The 19335-nt window shown below is 39.9% G+C and overlaps 1 long non-coding RNA gene across 1 annotated transcript in view; it reads right to left on the bottom strand.

The window, feature by feature from the left end:
- The window catches only part of LOC114112899 (uncharacterized), a 78911-nt gene extending 65006 nt beyond the window's left edge, over positions 1-13905 (bottom strand). Inside the window, exon 1 of the long non-coding RNA XR_003588038.3 lies at positions 13820-13905. This is a non-coding gene — a long non-coding RNA (uncharacterized LOC114112899). The remainder of the gene's footprint in view (positions 1-13819) is intronic.
- Between the last annotated feature and the right edge of the window lie 5430 nt (positions 13906-19335).

The following is a 19335-nucleotide window of genomic DNA, read 5'->3' as shown; positions in this document are numbered from 1 at the left end:
TGAAAGGCTGCCAGGAGTGTCGTATGCCTTCTAAAAAACTGAACTTAAGGGAATAGAGTTATTCAATGGGATACTACTCAAAATTAATGGCCATTTAAAAGAAAAAAGCTTCTAAACCAAGCAGGCAACTTTAGATTCTTTGAGTTAAAGTGACCCCAAAGAGCATCGCCTTATCACACAAAATATTTCTCCTACAACAAATGCTCCAAGAGCAGATATGTCGGTTGCCTCTCCTTGAGACTGACCTCCTCAGGCTTCATCATCAGGCCTCTATGTCCCTTGGTCCCTTACCACAAGCAGAAAAACCTTTCTATGGCTAAACTGAAAGAAAGGAAAGTTAAGAAACATACACTGCCTGTCTCACTTAGGGATAAACTGTGAAAGGTATCAGACACCATTACTTCTAAGTCAAAATAAAAGCATTCCTAGGCTATCCATTTTTTCCAGGAAATCCACTGTGGTAGAGAGATCTTCCAGTTAGTGAAGTGTATCCTTTTTACAACAAAAACTCATTTTAAAAAATTAAAATACTAAATATGTGCTTCATATCTTTTAGAGCAGAAAATCATGGAATGGCATAGTCTTTTCCTGATGGCTCAAGGATTACCCAGAACATTCATGTAATAAAGGACCTTCTTAACCTCACATTAACTACCAAGACTGGGGTAGTTTAGGAATTCCTATGGCTTCCCTGGCTCCTCCCATGTAAGCCTGCCCCAGTCTCTCCTTACTTATTTCTTCCTGCCAGTAGTGGGCCCCTCATTGCCTAGGGATTTACTCATTAACAGCTGTTGATTTGAAACCAAATAGCAAAAAAGCTAACAGTAGCTTGACTTCAGCATTATACACAATCCTAAATAAAAGACTTGCACATTGCCAGATCCAAGTACTTAGATAATATCATCAAAGCTCCATGTCTCAATGTATTTGGCTTTACTTTCTGCCAAGTTGCCTTTGATCTCAGGCAAAGTTGGCTACTAGCACCTATGGGTTTACATACTACCAATTTTCCAATCCTAAATTGAACAAAAATCAGTGATTTTCATTGGCCACACTGGGTTACATCACTGTGCTTGAACTAAACACAGTGATTCATTGCCCAGATTTTAACCATATACCTAACCCTGGAATTCAATCCATCCAAAACTACTTGGGTTTAGAATAGGGAAAATCAAGGTTAATTCTTTTTTAAGATGAAACCAAGGTGCTATCATCAGAAGAAAGGACAGATGCTGGGCAGGCAAAAAAAAAAAAAAAAAAGTAAAAAGAGATGTACACTGAAGTTTATTACAGTCCATTTAATCTAGATTTCTAGAGGTTCAAGACCAAAGATATTTTTGAACAATCATTTTGCTGTCGAGTCTTTCCTGTTAGTAACACTCCTAACAATTTTCTATATTCAGGAAGATAAACTTGGCCCTAAAACATACAATATACCTCTGACATTAGGCCTACTTAAATAGAACATATTTCTATCTCCTGATTACAGCATGTTTCTATCATCACCCTTATAATAATTTTCACACTTTTTCTCTCACTTGAAATAAAATTTTCAGTGTGAAATTTCTCTTCTGCCTTCAATGCCATTATGTTAGCAGTTTTTCAGTCTTTGTAAGTCTTTCTGGAATATGATTTTCTCCTAAAACAGGAAATATGAGAGCCAAAAATAATCTTTCCTTTTAGCCTAGTAGCTCTCCAGTGAGTGCTGCTGGAAGCTTTAACAAAAGGCTGGATTAGCAGCCAGGGCACTCTGAACTGGTACTGCACAGAAGCATCTGCTAAGCTCCTCTGGGTGTCCATCTCCCAGGCAGATGTCTGCTCCCTTCCACAAGGACTAGGACTAGTTATACCCTTAGTGTCAAATAGGATCTTCTCAGATGCTGGCAAGATGCACAGAATCCAGTCCTACTCCGTTCTGTGGCCAACATGCTTACACAGCGAGAATCGGCTATGCACCCTCCCACACATCCTGCCCTCCCACCCATCCTGCCCTCCCACCTCCATAAATCCTACCATGGCGTAGGGGCCAGGGAACAGATCTGTTCTCTATTCAAAGGCCATGGAGCCAAGAACGCCCAAAGTTTTTGCGTCAGAATCACCATTCTCTAACTCTACTGGGCAGTCTTCCTTGACCCCATCTGGCAAGGGGCCACAACATCTCTTGGCGTCATCCACCTCCTTGTGGTTCTGGGGGAAGAACACAGCACATGGAATAGGAAAACTGGGGCTTAAAACTTGATCCTGCCACTTACCGGCAGAAGGATCCTTCCTATTCACCTCTGCAGGCCCCTTCTCTCCCTTTTCTGACCACAGTCCCTGTTGCCTTTTAGAGCTCCTCTCTTATCCCACCACAGTGATTGTGGTCCAGGCAGGTCTTTCTCTGAGCCTAAGTCAATCAGCACATCTGCATCCCTTTGGCCATAGCCACTGGTTCAGGGATGAGCCCTGGTCTGAAATAGTTGGGCATAAGCAAGTCAGAACAGTTTGCAGGAGCTACTCAAAGAAACATGCTCTTTCCTGCTGGACTTAAAGCTGACTTGATGAGAGAATCAACTTGTCACATTTTCCTAGGACTTTCCTGGCTTTAAAATTGAAAATATACAGGCAACCCGACCATCCCAAACAAACCAGAGTAATTATTCACCTTAGTTGTGAGCACTGGATGTGAGGGCTGGAACTGTTGAAGCCATTTTGTTACCACATGAAACCTAACAATGAAACCAGCACAAAGAAAAAGGAGCTGACAGATGGAAAGAATTCAGTTCATGGTCACATCTGCCAACCCCTGAATCTGTCCATGCTTGTAGTGAAAAGCCTTTGGAACTTCTCACTATAAGAGCCAATACAGTCTCTTTTTGCTTAAACTAACTTAACTTGGATTTCCTATCACCTGTAACAGAAAGACTGCTCACTAACACATCAGTTATATATTATATGAGTTGCTCAAATTCTCTAAGCCTCAATTAGTTCATTGTAAAACTGGAAAGATTTTCCTGAAGATTAAAGGAGGAAATAATATCAAGTTTCTGTCTCAATGATTAGCATATATCTTGTTTCCTTACCCTTTACAAGCTAGAACACTCACACTCTAAAGAATGAAGGCTGAAAAAAAAAAAAAAAAGAATGAAGGCTGGAAAGGAAAAAGAGATGTAATTGTTCCAATAGCTAATTATATGGATGAAGAAACTGAGACACAGATGAAAACTAACTTAGCTAAAACCCTTCAGCTAGTGACAAAGTTAGAATTAAAACTAGGCTCTCTGAGTTCTGCCTAGTGCTATTTTTATCACATCATGAACCTGAAATCTCATTTTCTCTTCTGAGAGGGTCAGTTTGCTAATGCAAAGAGTGGGACAAGTCTTTCACAGCCCAAGAAGATTCCACCCAAACTTTGGTATGTCAGGGGCAGTGCCAGGAGCCGACCCAGAACCAGGGCTCACCTGACCAGTCTTCCTAACTAGACACCAGTTCAATGTCTTCATAGGTCATTGGCAATGTGGCTCTTCTCCTGCTCCAGAGCATCTGCACCAACCAGGAGAATTTGTCTTCTGAAGTGAAGACTTAAATGCAAAGCTGGGGGACCCTTCCTTCTGCCATTCACTTAATAATAAAATGTATCAACAAGAAACTGGTCATGCAAGACTCAGCAGCTACCTTTAGACATCATTTTATTCTTAAGAAGGTGAAATTCATTCTCAAAATGAAGCTACCAGCTGCATTTGTAAATGCTTCTCCCAAAGCAACTGATAGTAGGAGGAGAAAAATGGAGAAGAAAGACTGTATTAACTGCCTACTACCTGAATCTGGGGTGGGGTTAGAGAGAGGTCAGGGAAGGCTAGCACCTTGTTGTCATCTGAGGTCTCTGCTCAGTGCTCAGCTGATCTGCTCTCTCCTGCAGTTTAGATACATGGCCAGGGGTCCACCAGAGCATGGGGAGGTGGAACCTGGCTGTCTTCTGTAAGGATGATTTATTTGCCCTGTCCAAGCCTCCTCTCTTATAGCCTAGCTGTTTTTACTCTAAGCTGACTTAAGATCGTAAAAGGAATATTCTCCTTGGCTGTCACATGTTTGGAAGGGAGAGACTGGGACACAGTGGCCAAGAAATTCCCCCAAGACTGCTGGGCTTGAGTCCAGCTGCTTCAAAAAATATCGTAGAGGAATGTACAGTACTGAACTAAGGAATTTTTCTCTCCATAGACTAGCAGTATAACCCCTGTGAATCGAAATGCATCTGCCAGGCTCTTGAGAACAGGTAACACTTCTGGTTTGCTCTCAAAGTATCATGAGACTATGCATTAGGAACATAAATAGAGTAAGTGTGAGTTTCATTTGTGTAGTGCTTACAGATCCATTTCATCCCATTTCTCAACCCTGTATGTTCTGGGCCAGTTAACAAATACAAAAGAGTCAAATCATAATCTAAGCATCAGTTTTGTCCTAGTTGTTCAGTTGCTCAGGTGTGTCCAACTCTCTGTGACCCCACAGACTGCAGCACGCCAGGCTTCCCTGTCCTTCACTATCTCCTAGAGTTTGCTCAAATTCATCTCCACTGAATCGTTGTTGACATCTAACCATCCCATCCTCTGCCACCATCTTATCTTTTTGTTTTCAATCTTTCCCAGCATCAGGATCTTTTCCAGTGAGTCAGCTCTTTGCAGCAGGTGGCCAAAGCATTGGAGCTTCAGCTTCAACATCAGTCTTTCCAATGAATACTCAGAGATGATTTCCTTTAGGATTGACTGCTTTGATCTCCTTGCAGTCCAAGGGACTCTCAAGAGTCTTCTCTAGCACCACAATTCAAATTCATTAATTCTTCAGGATTAAAAGCCTTGGCATGTGCACAGGGCCAAAAGAAGCTCTTTTCTCTTTCTGGTTAGGCCCTCCCAGCTGGGCCTTCTGACCCAGAGAGAGGTGGGTGGAGCAGCTGGACCTCTGCCTGCCCCGCTCCCACCAGGTCCTGCCATAGCGAGTCTTTTCCAAGGAGTAGAGGAAACCTCTGGGCAGGCAGCTCTGATGAAGGAGCCATGAAGGACACGAGTTCAATGTGCTACCTGATTTCCTTTCCCCACTCAACCAGTCAGATAAATCACCCTTTTTATCTGCCTCCTGAGAAATCTGTATGCAGGTCTAGAAGCAACAGTTAGAACAGGACATGGAACCACGCTGCTGCTGCAGCCAAGTCACTTCAGTCATGCCCGACTCTATACAACCCCATAAATGACAGCCCACCAGGCTCCCCCATCCCTGGGATTCTCCAGGCAAGAACACTGGAGTGGGTTGCCATTTCCTTCTCCAATGCATGAAAATGAAAAGGGAAAGTGAAGTTGCTCAGTCATGTCTGATTCTTAGCGACCCACTAAGCCCACCAGGCTCCTCAGCCCATGGGATTGTCCAGGCAAGAATATTGGAGTGGAGTGCCATTGCCTTCTCCACATGGAACCATGAACTGATTTCAAATCAGGAAAGGAGTACATCAAGGCTGTAGATTGTCACCCTGTTTATTTAACTTCTATGCAGAGTACATCATGAGAAATGCTGGGCTGGATGAAGCACAAGCTGGAATCAAGATTGCTGGAAGAAATATCAAAAACCTCAGATACGCAGATGACACCACCCTTATGGCAGAAAGTAAAGAGGAACTGGAGAGCCTCTTGATGAAAGTGAAAGGGGAAAGTGAAAAACCTGGCTTAAAACTTAACATTTGAAAAACTAAGATCATGACATCTGGTCAGTCCCATCACTTCATGGCAAATAGATGAGGAAAAAATGGAAACAGTGACAGATTTTATTTTCTTGGGCTGCAAAATCACTGCAGATGGTGACTGCAGCCATGAAATTAAAAGATACTTGCTCCTTGGAAGAAAAGTTATGACCAATCTAGATAGCATATTAAAAAACAGAGACATTCTTTTGCCACCAAAGGTCTGTCTAGTCAAAGCTATGGTTTTTCCAGTAGTCGTGTATGGACATGAGAGTTAAACCATAGAGAAAGCTGAGCACCAAAGAATTGATGCTTTTAAACTGAGGTGTTGGAGAAGACACTTGAGAATCCCTTGGACTGCAAGGAGATCCAAGCAGTCCATCCTAGAGGAAATCAGTCCAGAATATTCATTGGAAGGACTGATGCTGAAACTGAAGCTCCAGTACTCTGGCCACCTGATGCAAAGAACTGACTCATTGGAAAAGACCCTGATGCTGGGAAAGATTGAAGGCAGGAGAAGAAGGGAACAACTGAGGATGAAATGGTTGAATGGCATCACTGACTTGATGGACATGAGTTTGAGCAAGCTCTGGAAGGTGGTGATGGACAGGGAAGTCTGGAGTGCTGCAGTACTTGGGGTCGCAAAGTGTTGGACACAACTGAGTGGCTGAACTGAATAGATTCCAGAAAGAGGAGGAAGTCACTGAAAGAGTGCAGAAGGATCTGGCCCACTGCTCTGTTTCACACCATTGCCCTTGGAGTTCAGAAAGCAGACCCACCAAGGTAAAAGCGGCCCCTTGCTAGGACTCTCAATTCTCCTATAAATAAATTTCTTGAAATGGGCTCTCAAATGAGCCCACCTTGTCCTCAAGTCCACATGAGAGCAAAAAGCCCCACAGTAAACTTCTCACACCACTTTGTATTCCATCACGCCTCACCAAATTATTTAATTTTCATGTCTTCAGAATAAAGAAACAAATATTTCATTTTAAAAATGCAAAGATTAGCAGCCCTGTTTCAAAATTTCTAGTAGTCAGCCCAGCCCATGTACCAGCAGTCTGAGGTGAGGTGGCTAGTCGCAGTCATGGAGATCCCTCCCTGCTGAGTCAGGTTTAGGGCCAGACTTAAGGGGAAACTATAGGCGTTTAATTAAACCTCAGGACCTCTCATTCATATAGGCCTGGGACAAAGAGGAGCCTCTGGAGATGTCACATGGTGGTAAGTTTTTGGAAATTTTAAAAAAATAAGTTAAATCAAGTCCAATCAGCTAACACCATTGTCTATTTCCACTCTGATGTCTCCTCCGTGTTCAGTGGTATTGGATGGCCATGGGAATTTGGAGATCTGGCTAGAGAAAAATTGAGTTAGAAATGCATTGATTTGAGCTTAGCAGTCACTTCCATGTATAGTTAAGCTATTGTTAACTGTCATAGAATAGAAATAATTCTCGAGTATTTTAAAATTTACTTTTCATTGACATTTTAATCAGGATAGTTGTAGATCCACATGCAGTTTTAAAAAATAGTACAAAGATCCCTTGTACACTTTGCCCAATTTCCCCAATGATAACATTTTGCAAAACAATAATATCACAAACAGATTTCAACTTTGATATAATCCACTTATATTCAGATTTCCTGATTTTCCTTGTGTTCATCCTTATGTGTGTATGTGAGTGTGTATTAAGTTCTATCAATTCTATTGCCTGCTTGTGTTCATGAATATATTATCATAATTAAGGTTCTGAACAGTTCCAAAGCCACAAAGGACCCCATGTTGTTCTTTTATAACCATACCCAGCTCCCCTCCTCCCCCTTCCCTCTCCCTAATCCCTAGCAATCACTCATCTGTCCTACATCTCCAAAATTTTGTCATTTCAGATGTTATATAAATGGAATTATGTAACATCTTGGAATTGGCTTTTTTCACTCAGCACAGTTCCTTGGGGATCCATACTTCTGAGTAATATTCCATGGTTTGGCTGTACCATAGTTGCTTGCCCATAACTGACCTGTTGAAGGACTTCTGGGCTGATTCCAGCTGCTATGAACATTTGTATAGGTTTTTATATGAACATAAGCTTTTATTTCTCTGGGATACATTTCCAGACATGCAATTGCTGTGTCATATGATATTTGCATGTTCATCTTAAAAAAAAATAAAAATGAACAAAGTGTTTTCCAGAGTTTCTGGGCTTTAACATTCCCAGCTGCAATGTATGAGTGGTCCAGTTTCTCCACATCCTTGGCAGCATGTGGAGTTACCCTTTTCTTAATTTATTTTAGTCCTTCTGATGTGAAGCGACATCTCACTGTGATCTTAATTTGTGTGTCCCTAAGACGCTTACTCCTTGGAAGAAAAGTTATGACCAACCTAGATAGCATATTCAAAAGCAGAGACATTACTTTGCCGACTAAGGTCCATCTAGTCAAGGCTATGGTTTTTCCCGTGGTCATGTATGGATGTGAGAGTTGGACTGTGAAGAAGGCTGAGCGCCAAAGAATTGATGCTTTTGAACTGTGGTGTTGGAGAAGACTCTTGAGAGTCCCTTGGACTGCAAGGAGATCCAATCAGTCCATTCTGAAGGAGATCAACCTTGGGATTTCTTTGGAAGGAATGATGCTGAAGCTGAAGCTTCAGTACTTTGGCGACCTCATGCAAAGAGTTGACTCTTTGGAAAAGACTCTGATGCTGGGAGGGATTGGGGGTAGGAGGAGAAGGGGACGACAGAGGATGAGATGGCTGGATGGCATCATGGACTCGATGGATGTGAGTCTGAGTGAACTCCGGGAGTTGGTGATGGACAGGGAGGCCTGGCGTGCTGTGATTCATGGGGTCACAAAGAGTCGGACGCGGAACTGAACTGAACTGAAGGGTTAATGATGTCGAACACATTTCCATGTGCTTATTTGCCATCTGTATATCCTCTTCAGTGAAACGTTTTTGTCTATCTTCTGTTCATTTTATAATGTTCGCTTGTTTTTTCTACTGTGGCATTTTTGAGAGTTCTTTATATAGTTTTGGTACTAATCCTTTGTCAGATATGTGATTTTTGAATATATTCTCTCCATTTGCAATTTGTCTTTTCATTCTTTTGAGCTTTTATGAGAAAAGTTTTTAATTTTAATGTTTCCAGTTTATAGGTTTTATCCTTTATGAATTATCTCAGTCCATTCAGGCTGCTATAACAAAACACCACAGACAGGGTGGCTTATAAACAACAGAAGCTTATTTCACAGTTCTGGAGGTGGGAAAGCCCAAAATCAAGGCACCAGTATGGTGGCACTCTGGTGAGGCACTCTGGTTCAGAACTGGTGTCTTTGTTCTGTGGGTTCACAAGGGGCCAGGGAGCTCTGTGGGGCCCTTATGTAAGATACTAATTCCATTTATGACCACCCTCATGACCTAACCACCTCCCAAAGCCACCACTTACTAATCCATTGTCTTAGAGTCCTAGGATTTCAACATTATGAATCTGTGGTTGACACAAACATTCAGACCATAGCATGAGTCATTCTTTCAGTGTCAAGACTAGGAATATTTTAAATGATGCTGCCAATTCATTCATCAAGAAGCATGATATGATTGTGCAAGGCATGAGGTTATAGGGCAACATAAATATGTCCTAGGCCACCAACACCAGGAAGAGGGTATGGAAGAAGCAAGATTTGAAATACATGGTGTCAGAGGCAAAACTTTAGAAAATTTTTATCATCAACAGATGTGCAAAACTGTAAAGAGAATATTCCTATTTTCATTAATGCCTAGTAAAATTAGTTTTTAAAAAAGTATTTTAAATTATTAAAATGTTTAAAAAAGTTATTAAAAATAAAATACAATCACATGGGAAAACTGAATTATCTTTCAATTATTTTTACAGATTATGTTATAAAGACATCAAAGAAAGAACACAACCCAGAGAAATATGTAGAAAGAAAAGTTTATTATGAGGGTAACTAGTTAATAAAAAGTATTGTTTATGTTTCTGAATTTTTGTGATGTTTACATTGTCAGGTGTTCAAAATTTATAATTTGCTGTGCTTTCTTATTCTGTGTATCTATTTGTGTTTGTATCTAATATTGTGCTCTTCTTATTAAAGTGGGGGCCCTGGGACTTCCCTGGTGGTCCAGTAGTTAAAACTTTACCTTCCAGTACAGGGGCACAAATGCCACCACTGATCAGGAAGCTAAGATTTCACATCTTGCAGTAAAAAAAAATAAAATAAAATAAAACAGAAGCAATATTGCAACAAATTCAATAAAGACTTTAAGAAAAGTCCACATCAAAAAAAAAAAAAAAACCCCAAGGTGGGGGTCCCAAGTCAAGCAAGCTTCAAGTCCCACAAAACCTAAATCAACCACTGACCACGCAGTAACCCATTAGTTGTCAGAGTATGAGGTATTCTGAGGTGCCCCAAGGGAAGTGGCCATGGGGAACAAGGCAGAGATGGATCAAGAGCATCCACTAAGCTCAGAAGTGTGTGCGTGTGTGCTAAGTTGCTTCAGTCCAGGCTCCTCTGCCCATGGGATTCTGCAAGCAAGAATACTAGACTGGGTTCCCATGCCCTCCTGCAGGGGATCTTCCCGACCCAGCCGTCAAATCCCCTTCTCTTACATCTTCTATATTTGTAGATGGGTCCTTTATCGCTAGTGCCACCTGGGAAGCCCAGGCTCAGAAGAGTAATTACTTATCAACTCGTCGAGAAAGACTTCAATATTTTACCTGGTATGCTCCTACTGATGAAGTCCAGCTAAATACAAGCCCTGGCCCTTGGATTTATATAAGAACTCTATTGGAGTGTCAGAAACTGGGCAAAGAACCAGAGACCTTCAACCTCAGGCACTTTGTGAGAGAAATAATGAATATGACCCTTGAAGTGTTCAACAGAAATTTACAGAAAAAAAAATCACTAAAATTTAAAGTCAGTGGCCCAGAATAGAGAATAATAAGAACATTCTAAATCGCTAATAATTATTAAACCAGAAGGTTTCAGCTACTTCATCCCCCTCAAGACTTCTGTGTCAGGCAAGCAACAGGCTAGAAATGAACTTCTGTTTTTGTGGAATCTTTCTGGTCACTGTCCCTGCCCCAGCACTCTAAATCATTAGATGGGCTACCAAAAGTGATGAAATACTTGACTCAACTATGGTGCAGTCAACTGTGGTCAGGCACTGGATTAAGGGCTTTCTCTGTTCAGCCTCACTTAAGCTCTGCTGCTGCTGCTCAGGCACTCAGCTGAGTCTGATGCTTGTGGACCCTATGGACTGTAGCCTGCCAGGTTCCTCTGTCCATGGGATTTTTCAGGCAAGATTACTGGAGCAGGTTGCCATTTCCTCCTCCAAAGCATCTTTCCAACCTGGAGCTCAAACCAGAATCTCCTGTGTCTCCTGCCTTGCAGGTGGATTCTTTACTGCTGAACCACTGGGAAAGCCCCCATATAAGTTCCTGTGGATGCAAAGCCTCTCAGGTCAGCTACAGTTCTCACTTCTCTCCAGAATCCCCTAAAGATGACTCACAGAGTTCAAGACTTATATAGAGCTGTTTGACAGCCAGCAATCTAAAGAAAACAACACTTAGCTAAAAGGCAAATATCACCAATTAATTACACTAAGGATACTGGACAGTATATTAAACAGCAGAGACATTACTTTGCCAACAAAGGTCCATCTAGTCAAAGCTATGGTTTCTCCAGTAGTTGTGTATGAATGTGAGAGTTGAACCATAAAGAAAGTGGAGTGTGGAAGAATAGATGCTTTTGAACTGTGATGTTGGAAAAGACTCTTGAGAGTCCCTTGAAATGCAAGGAGATCAAACCAGTCAATCCTAAAGGAAATCAGTCCAGAATATTCATTGGAAGGACTGATGCTGAAGCTGAAGCTCCAATACTTTGGCCACCTGATGCAAAGAACTGACTCATTGGAAAAGACCCTGATGCTGGGAAAGATTGACTTCAGAGGGAGAAGGGGACGACAGAAGATGAGATGGTTGGATGGCATCACTGACTTGATGGACATGAGTTTGAGCAAGCTCTGGGAGTTAGTGATGGACCAGGAAGCCTGGCATGCTTTAATGTCAATGGGGTTGCAAAGAGTCGGACACAACTGCAAGACTGGACTGAACTGAACTGAAGCATACTGGAAGATGTCATTTAACTTCTAGCCTCAGTTTTCCTATAACCTAATGATGCCTCTTTGGAGTACTATCAGACAATCTTCCCCACTTTCTTTGAGGTTCTTTAGAAACAAAGTCAAAGTGGAATCCCAGTTCTGCCATCTACCTGTAATGGGACCTTGGGCAAGCCATTCTCAATCTGCGTTTCAGTGGTTAGAGATCCTTTCTCTGCAGTGTGGTTCCTTGGCTTAAAGAAGAACATGTGAATGAAACTTAAGCAAAGACCTTAGAACCTAGACAATTCTCAATAAAAAGTAACTACTGCCAAATCATATACATTTTTAAACCATCAACAAACAGGAAATGACATTCAACATTGAGATTCTGATGTTTATTTTCTGTAAAGCAGTAGTGCCTTCCAGTCATTTTATCAGATGTTAACTATTATGGGAGAAGACTATTAATGGAACTAGTGTGAATGCTCAAATTTTTATTTCCATTTGGCTACTTATCTTCCAAGTTATCTCTGCACTAGAAAAAAAAAGTCTTTCACTTCATTCCATCCACTTTTGAACAATTTTGGAGAGCAATTAATTAAATTTAAAAGGAAACAGTGAGTTAATTTACAAAGTTCTCAAAGCTACAGAGATATGTTCACAAGTATCCAAATGCTCTGTTAAATCGTGAGTTAAACTGTGAGATCAGCAAGGTACTCTTTCCAGTGTTTATGAAAAAAAGGATGTGGTAAGCAAATAAGCATTATAGATGAGATGTCAAGGAAAAACACTGTCACTTCAAAAGATTTCTAAGAGTTTGAAGAAATTGCATAACCTAAGTGCTACCCATTCTTTGTTATTCATTTTTTCATGAGAGCAGATCCAGAAAACATTACTTTTGATACTATTAGCACTTTTAGTATGAGAACCTCAGAGGCATGAAGCTGCATTGGGAAGTGGTTGTGGTGTCGGGGAGACCACATGATGATCTTTATAGTCTAAGGCACAGATTCAATCTGGGTGAAAGGACCTATTTTAAGTTTTCTCACCTTCAGTTTTCTTATCTGTAAAATCTAAATAGTGCTTCAAAAGCAATTATACTCAAAAAAATAAAAAGCAGCTATACTCCAATTAAAAATAAATTAAAATGTTGCTTCATATCAGGATTATTATAAGAAATTAAGGATGGCATCACCGACTCAATGGCCATGAGTCTGAGTAAACTCTGGGAGTTGGCGATGGACAAGGAGGCCTAGCGTGCTGCAGTCCACGGGGTCACAAAGAGTTGAACGTGACTGAGCGACTGAACTGAACTGAAGAACCCCAACATTTTCTTACTCAAATCATAATTGTTTTGAGTAAGATTTTTTCATACCAATTATGTTAATGAAAAAATTTTATTTTATGTAGATTTTAGATGAGACCTCATGATGGTCTGGGCAATTTCTTATATTAAAACTTTGGGAAAGTAGAAAATATTTGAGAAGAAATATCCTATTGAGACATTTTGGGCCGCAGTTAGTTACTTTAACCTCTCTCTTGAAAAAACTGCTCTAAATTTGATCTTAAAAAATAGTTCCCCTGATAACTATAAACATTGGAGCCCAACCTATATTTCTTGTGGAAGCAAAATTCCTGCCAATCTCTCTGACACTCCTGCCTACAGAAAGTCTGAAAAATTCAGGCCAATATTGCTTCACACTATTTCTTTTTTCCATTCGTTTACACAAACCCAGGAGGGTCTCAGGGAAGGTAATTAAATATAAGAAACAATCATCATAAAGATTTACTTTTTAAAAACATTTTGTTAGTCAATTTCAGGAACTTGGCTTACTTTGAACACTTTGAGCCTGTTTCAAAAACATAGCAAAAATATCTAAGGCACCAAGTAGCTGCCAGTTTCAAATCCTCACACAATGATAAGACAATGGAACTTTTAAATAAACCAAATGGTTTTCTTGGCCAAACCTTTCTTCTAAGCCATGTAATAATGTGTTTAATGCAACTTACCAAGGTGGTTTTGGTTTTATCTTCATGTTCTCAAAGGACTGAATGGGATCCGGGTTGGACAATTTGCCTGGCAGGATTTTTACAGTGAGGCGTCACAGGCAGGCAAACTGGCACTCAACAGCCTAGTTAGCATAATTCTGATCTGCAGGTCCCATGAGGCAGTCCTTCCAGTCAAGGGTGGAGTCAAAGAAGTCAGCAGACCAAAAAGTCAAAGCCAGATGGAAAATCACAGACCCAACAACACAAATGTCCACTTTCTCAAGAATACAAACATGCTAGGGCACACGTAAGCTAGCTTTCTTACTTCTGAGACGTGCAACAGGTGCTGCTCTAGGCCTTGAGAACAGGGAGTCACTTGGATCAGACTATCTTTGCTTCAGGATGCTCACCAGAAATGGCCCTTTATAAACAATTTGTTTTTCCAAGAAAATATAGTTTATTTTCTTTTTTATTAGGATATAGTTGCTTTATAGTGTTGTTTGGTTTCTGCTGTACAACAAAGCAAATCAGTCATATAAACATATATTGGGGGCTTTCCTGGCGGCTTAGGTGGTAAAGAATCCACCTGCAATGAAGGAAACCCATGTTCTACCCCTGGGTGGGGAAGATCTCCTGGAGAAGGAAATGACTACCTACTCCAGTATGCTTGCCTGGAGAATTTCATGGATAAAGAAGCCTAGCAAGCTACAGTCCATGAGATCACAAAAAGTCAGACACAACTGGGTGACTAACACACACACATACATATATTCCCTCCTTCTTGGACCTCCCTCACACCTACTTCTCCCCATAGCAACTGTCTCCAGCTCTTCTGGGGGGGAAGTTCAGGAATATTGTTGGGATTTGCAGTGACCTCAGACTCAAATCCTGTTGGCAATCAAAAAAGCTGTGTCTCTCCTAATTCATCAGTTTGAAACAGTAAGTTTATTCAGGGTCTAGGGACCCTTCTATGAGATAGAAAAGACACCTCCCTTTTAGGTTCAAAGTTTTAGGCTCAGTTTGTTTAGACTGGGGGGCTTCCCTGGTGGCTCGGTGGTAAACAGTGCACCCGCCAATGCAGGAGACTCTGGTTCGATCTCTGGGTTGGAAAGATCCCCTAGTGAAGGGAATGGCAACACACTCCAGTATTCTGCCTGGGACATCCCATGGACAGAGGAACCTGGAGGGCTACAGTTTATGTGATTGCAGAGTCAGAAACCACTAAGCGGCTAAACAACAACAACAACAATTAAGATTGGGGCCAATTGTAAGAAAATAAAACAGCCAAACAGGAAACTTCACAGAAATAAGAACTTAGAGTCTAGTTGGGTGGCCTGAGCTAAGCACTAGCGCCTCAGTGTTAAGAACATCTGATTTATGATGATGTCATGGGACCCTTTCTAACTAGTCACCAAGGCAACCTGAGCATGTCCTCAAGGCAGGGTCAGTTTAAGACTTTCAGAGGCCTCAAATGCTGAAAAGAATTATGTGTTCCATCCAACCACCGTTTCCACCCTAAATGTCATTCAAAGTAATAATTATCCTGTTTCCAGCAATGCCTTGGAGATAGAGAGTCCAGGGCTGTGGCAATATTTCAATCTGAGACTAGGGCAGTGCAATGAAAATAGAGCATTCGACAGAGAAATATTGTAAATTAAGAGACTTTTTGGTGAATCGAGATTGTAAGTTTGGGGGACAGAAGGATTAAGCAAGGGTTTTTCTTTTGGGTTACAAGGATGATGGTTATGCTACCAATCAATATAAAAATTATCAGAAGATGTGTAGGAGGTAATTAAAGTGAAAGGATGAAGAGACATGTGGTGATTTGGGTTTATGGCAGGTTGAACTTGTTGACTCTCTTTCCAAGCAGATCCGGATGTCCCTTGGAGTGGGGACACAGAAGTGGACCTAGAGCTTATGAGAAGAACTTGAAGTCACACTGATGGTTGAAGATAAGGAGCATATATATATATACACACACATATACATATATGTATTTTAATATAATATATAAGCTAAGTTTTAATATAATATACAGCATGTGTTTTGATATATAACATGTGTATTTTAATATAATACATAACATGTGTATTTTAATATAATACATAACATGTGTATTTTAATATAATACATAACATGTGTATTTCAATATAATACATAATGTGTGTATTTTAATATAATACATAACATGTGTATTTCAATATAATGTGGTGGTTTAGTCACTAAGTTGTATCAGACTCTTGCAACCCCATGGGCTGTAGCCCACCAGACTCTTCTGCCCATGGGATTCTCCAGGGAAGAATACTGGAGTGGACTGCCATTTTCTTCTTCATTAATATAATATATAACGTGTATTTTAATATAATATATAACATATATTTTAATGTAATATATATAAATCACATTTTTAATATGCTAAAGAGTAATTTGGTCATCATAATATGATGTGGTCTTTAAGTATACTGTGTATTTTCTATTCTTCCAAAAATAGTCAATATTTATAAAGGGGGTTGACAGGAATTAACCATGAACCTGGAATTTATTTCCTACTTCATGTTTCTCCAAAGTCTGCCTTCAGCTCTGGTTGTACACACTAGATTCCTAATCAATCCTAACACTAAGAATAAATGAGGGCAACTCTTATCAGCTTTCTCACCTATAATGAGATGCTAAGAGTCCCAAGAAAATATAACTCAGCAAAAGAAATTGCATCTGCCAGAGGAGTTGGGAAGGCAGGAAGTAAGTTTCATCCTGCCGACTTAGCAGGACAAATCATTCTCTGGATTAATGACATCTCTCCTTTCTAGCCACACATATTTTAGCATGCTGGCAGTTTTCCTCTCAAGGCAGTATTTTACAATTTTCATAACACAAAATTTGTTGCAAAGACATTTCTTTCTTGTTGCTAACTTAGGGTACCTGACTAAGAAGTTCATCTCTTTCCCCTTCAGCAAAAGATGAAGATACTAGGGAACATGATCTGCACAGTCTCTTCTCATTCTAATGTCCTAACATTAAAGGTCAATGTCATTGCCAAGTGTAAAGAATAGCTAGTAGGAAGCTGTTGTATAGCACAGGGAGCTCAGCCTGGTGACAACCTAGAAGAATGGGACTTGTGGGGCGAAAGAGATTAAGAGGCAGAGCCTATATGTATACTTATGACTGATTCACATTATTGTAAGGCAGACTCTAACATAATATTGTAAAGCAATTATCTTTTTATTAAAAATAAACTTTTTAAAATAAATAAATTTTAAAAATCAATGTCAAAATGGCATCTCTTTAATAAATGGATCACTACAGTTTTGTCATCCGTTTAGAGCCTACATTCCTTTTTTATGTAACCAGGATGCCAGATGATACTTCCATATGTCTTGATATTTATATAAGATTGTATCAAAATCTCAGTTCCAAACCCTGTTCACGTCCTAATCCATCTTCCACAATTTCTGCAAACTCCTGGGAGAGCTTTTGTTCTCATGAGAACTTCCAGAACTAACTTTAATTTGCTTAGTTGATGAACCAACTTGCCATTTTATATCTGGTCGCCCATCAACCCAGATGAGAAACTCAACCCTTTCCTGTATAAAGATGAGGGTGTTATTACTTCTGTATGACATCGTGCATTAAGAAAATTTAAAAAAACATAGAAAAAATTTTAGAAGTAATGTGAAAATTTAGCAAGATGCTAGATACAAAATGAACACATAAAAATCAACTGTAACAAACATTAGAAAATGAAAAAAATTAAATGATATAATTTGTAATAGTATCAAAATATCAAGTATATTTTAATCAGCCTAACAAGAAGTATGCCATGTCTACTGGCAAAACCACAAAACATTATTGAATGACATTATAGAGGACTGAAATGAATGAAAATACATACCATGTTTATTAATAGAAAGATAACATTGTAAAGATATATATGACACTATAAGGAAATGTATGTTTATGCCTATATAAAGATATAAACATTTCAATTGTTCCCAATTGATAAAGGGTGAATTTAATCCCAATTAAAATTCCCAAAGTAAAAAAAAATAAAAGTAATACAATGTTGTAAATCAGCTATACTCCAATAAAAATTTTTAAGAAACTTCAACCTTTTCCTTCATTCCCTAAATTCCCAAAGGGAATTAGGGAGTGACTTTACTACAGATTTGAAAGGAATACAAGGAGTGGAAACAGAAAAATGGGCTTCCCAGATGGTTCAGTGGTAAAGAATCCGCCTGCCAAGCGTCAGATGCTGGTTTGAAATCTGAGTCAGGAAGAACCCTGGAGAAGGAATTGGCAACCCTCTCCAGTGTTCTTGCCTCGGAAATCCCATAGACAGAGGAGCCTGGTGGGTTACAGTCCATGGAGTCGCAAAGAACTGGACACGACTGAGCTACTAAACAACAACAAAACAAAAATATAAACAACCCATGTGAAAATGAGGTATCCCCCAGTCTCCACTTGGGAGGCCACATGCCGACTGGTCCTTTCCGCTGGCCAGTTCACCTCTGTGGTCCCCAGTCTCACTCTGAGGGTCTCACTTTGTTCCTCTGAGAGCAGAACTGCTTTTATTTTCTTGTTCTGAGCACTCTGCCTTTTCTGTCATTTTGGCTCTGTTCTATTAACCTCAGGCTCTTTCTCACCTGCGCTCCCAAATGTCTTAGTAGACAGAAAACAAAGACAGCTTTCTCTCTAAGAAGTCAAGTGCCAACTGCTAAGAGAATATGTTTTTCACACAAACTCTCCCAGCACACACAATGGTAACAGCATGCTGCTATATTAAGACCTGTCATACTTTATCCCACACACACATTTCAAAAAGTTCTCATTGTCTGTTTCACAAAATGCCCCTGACCAGATGTTCTGCATCAAAGACTTAAGGGCCTTGAAAGTTCTAACAAGCCAGAAAAGGGTTACGTTCCCCTCCATGGAAAACAGCGTGGCCTTCAGCAGCACAGATATTCCCAACTGGTAAGTCACGGCTTACTCTTGCCTGGGAGAACTTGTGAGGAAATTGTAGGATGTTTACAAAGTAAAGCTTATGTTTAAAGCCATTCAGTGCTTCCAAAAATTAAAATTATGCCTGAAAACCATTTGTATGGTTCTTCCCATAAATTTCTAAAGTCAGTAACTAATATTTTGGTGCATATAGAGGGGTATACCAAGTAATATTTCCCCTTGACCATCCTGGCAAATCATTCCAGTTAAACTGGTTATTACTTCAGTCACTTATTTGTCACCAGCAGTGAAAATTTGTGGACAACATGTAAATTTTATAAAATTTATCGTATTTTCCACAATCTTTTCTACAAATAAAGGAGCCATATATGATTTTTGTCCTTGTTATTGTTATCTAGTATTACATGTTCCTAAATTAAGTATATCTAATTTTATTTTCTGAATTGTCTTTCCTCAACTTTTTAATTAATAATTTACATTGATGAAAACAATTAGCTCAGTTATGAGCTTGATAGAACTTCCTAATGGCATTTTCTAGACATACAAATAAACCCTACTCCTTAAAACAAATTATATTTAAA

The sequence above is a fragment of the Ovis aries genome, chromosome 2, assembly GCF_016772045.2.
Source record: "Ovis aries strain OAR_USU_Benz2616 breed Rambouillet chromosome 2, ARS-UI_Ramb_v3.0, whole genome shotgun sequence".
NCBI lineage: Eukaryota > Metazoa > Chordata > Mammalia > Artiodactyla > Bovidae > Ovis > Ovis aries.
The sequence above is the reverse complement of the archived record's forward strand: the minus strand, read 5'-3'. Positions and strand labels throughout refer to the sequence as shown.